The sequence below is a fragment of the Myotis brandtii genome, unplaced genomic scaffold (genome assembly GCF_000412655.1).
Source record: "Myotis brandtii unplaced genomic scaffold, ASM41265v1 scaffold458, whole genome shotgun sequence".
NCBI lineage: Eukaryota > Metazoa > Chordata > Mammalia > Chiroptera > Vespertilionidae > Myotis > Myotis brandtii.
In genome coordinates this window covers 158062-160908 of record NW_005367516.1, presented here as the reverse complement: position 1 = coordinate 160908, position 2847 = coordinate 158062, and the positions used below count along the sequence as shown (strand labels likewise).

The window sequence follows — 2847 nt, the reverse complement described above, 5'->3', positions numbered from 1 at the left end:
AAAGACCGTACCCTTTTATGTAATGATGTTTACTTTGAATTTATATTAGTTCACACGAACACTCCATCCATGGTTTTGTTCCGGCCCTCTGGTCCAGTTTAAGAACCCATTGTGGCCCTCGAGTCAAAAAGTTTGCCCACCCCTGGCCTAGCCACTAGGGCGATCATCACTCTTCTTATTTGACCCCATCCAATCAAACACCAGTGTTTCTCAACTCTTCGGCGAAGGGCAATTTTTTCTCCTACTTCTGTGGACACAGGATTAAGTCTAAATGATTTTGTCTAATGTGCAGCCAAGGTTGAGAACCACTGTTCTACGGTACCTTGTACAAACGTAAGGATCTGTCCATACTTTTCTTTAGGCAGGCTTCCTTTTACCAAATCAATTTTATTTTGTAGAATCTAAATATGCTTTCGTTTCATGATTTCTATAGCAGCCCGGAGTTCAGAAGTCTGAGGCTGAGGACAAGACTCATGACCAGCTACCAACAGAAGAGCTACCTCCATCACTGCTGCACGGTTCAGCATTCAAAATATCGTGGCCAAGCCCAGCTCAGCCAGTGCGGCTCAGTGGTTGAGCAGCGACCTATGAACCAGGAGGTCACAGTTCGATTCCCGGTCAGGGTTGCAGGCTTGATCCCCAGTAGGGGGTGTGCAGAGGCGACAGATCAATGATTCTCTCTCTCCCTCTCCCTTCATCTCTGAAATTAATAAAAATATATTTAAAAAATATATCGAGGCCAGAACATTGACAAAGGAAACATGTCCGGCTAATGTGAAGTTGCCTTTGGTCCCTGGAGTGTCTAGGACACTCATCGGGTGTATTACATCCATAGGATCTGTCACATTCTGGAGGAGGACAATTGAGTCATCAAGTTTATAAACCTTAGCATTGGTTATCCAAGCTTGACTAAAATATTTCTTTCTAGTCCATTTTTGAACCCGACATTGTGAACCCCAGAAACAGTTTTACAATCCATGAGCTACATGACCAATTGTATTAACTGTCGATATTAATTGTGGCTCGTCTGCTGGTAACCCTGTGAAAGAGTGGCATCAATGTGGCAACATCCCAAGCTGCGAGATCCTGGGAAGATGCAGCAGCCCGAGTCCTTCCAGCGCCCCCTCCCCACGCACCCCCACCTCTGCCATCCTGCCCGGAGGGCTGAAATTCTGTATCAAGCACCTATCTGCTTCCTTTTGTAGTATTCTGTTCAATAAGGGCCCTACTCAGGCCAAAGACAGTGTAAAGCTGTCCCAACTTCTATATTCACACAACTCAGGATTTTTTTTTAATTGTTAAGAAAGCATTTGATACTTAGAGCTTATTAGACTACTAGACACTGTAGGAAAGAATCCTCTGCTGTATTTTTTTGTTTTGTTTTAATTGTGGCTCGTCTGCTGGTAACTCCCTGTGAAAGTGGCATCAATGTGGCAACATCCCAAGCTGCGAGATCCTGGGAAGATGCAGCAGCCCGAGTCCTTCCAGCGCCCCCTCCCCACGCACCCCCACCTCTGCCATCCTGCCCGGAGGGCTGAAATTCTGTATCAAGCACCTATCTGCTTCCTTTTGTAGTATTCTGTTCAATAAGGGCCCTACTCAGGCCAAAAACAGTGTAAAGCTGTCCCAACTTCTATATTCACACAACTCAGGATTTTTTTTTAATTTGTTAAGAAAGCATTTGGTCTAGGACACTCATCGGGTGTATTACATCCATAGGATCTGTCACATTCTGGAGGAGGACAATTGAGTCATCAAGTTTATAAACCTTAGCATTGGTTATCCAAGCTTGACTAAAATATTTCTTTCTAGTCCATTTTTGAACCCGACATTGTGAACCCCAGAAACAGTTTTACAATCCATGAGCTACATGACCAATTGTATTAACTGTCGATATTAATTGTGGCTCGTCTGCTGGTAACTCCCTGTGAAAGTGGCATCAATGTGGCAACATCCCAAGCTGCGAGATCCTGGGAGGATGCAGCAGCCCGAGTCCTTCCAGCGCCCCCTCCCCACGCACCCCCACCTCTGCCATCCTGCCCGGAGGGATGAAATTCTGTATTAAGCACCCCTCTGCTTCCTTTTATAGTATTCTGTTCAATAAGGGCCCTACTCAGGCCAAAGACAGTGTAAAGCTGTCCCAACTTCTATATTCACACAACTCAGGATTTTTTTTTAATTGTTAAGAAAGCATTTGATACTTAGAGCTTATTAGACTACTAGACACTGTAGGAAAGAATCCTCTGCTGTATTTTTTTGTTTTGTTTTGTTAATGTATCTTTATTGTTGAAAGTATTATAGATGTCCCCATTTCCCCCCATTAATCCCCTCTACCAGGCTCCTGCTCTTATTTATTTATTTATATTTTTATTGATTTCAGAGAGGACTGGAGAGGGAGAACCATGGAGCGGCTGCCTCCTGCAGGCCCCACACTGGGGATGGAGCCCGCAGCCCGGGCAGGTGCCCTGAGTAGGAATGGAACCGAGACCTCCGGGTTCATAGGTCGAGGCTCACCCACTGAGCCACCGGCTCCTGCCCACTTTCATGTTCTCCCGGCGGTTAGGGCTGGTCCATGGCAGTCACTCCTAACACATACTCAAGACGTGCCGGATGGGACCTAGTGCTCGAGCATGAACTTTGAGTTCTAATCTTGACTCTCTCACTAATTAACCGGGACCGGGACAACCTGCTCAACTTGAGTTAACTAACTGCAGCCTGGAGTCCAGGACGCCCATCCCGGGAGAAATAAAGGTAAATGTATGCGAACCCCGCAGCGCAGGTCCCGGCCCGCGCTTGCGGCTCAGCAACCGCCCTTGGCCGGGCTCAGGCCCGGGGAGGCCCCAAGGT

At 46.7% G+C, this 2847-nt stretch overlaps 1 long non-coding RNA gene across 2 annotated transcripts in view; it reads left to right on the top strand.

Moving 5' to 3' along the window:
- The window catches only part of LOC102258637, a 17229-nt gene extending 16636 nt beyond the window's left edge, over positions 1-593 (top strand). For both annotated transcript variants that reach the window (XR_001363887.1, XR_001363886.1), the window contains exon 5: positions 434-593. This is a non-coding gene — a long non-coding RNA (uncharacterized LOC102258637). The remainder of the gene's footprint in view (positions 1-433) is intronic.
- The last annotated feature ends 2254 nt before the right edge of the window (positions 594-2847 follow it).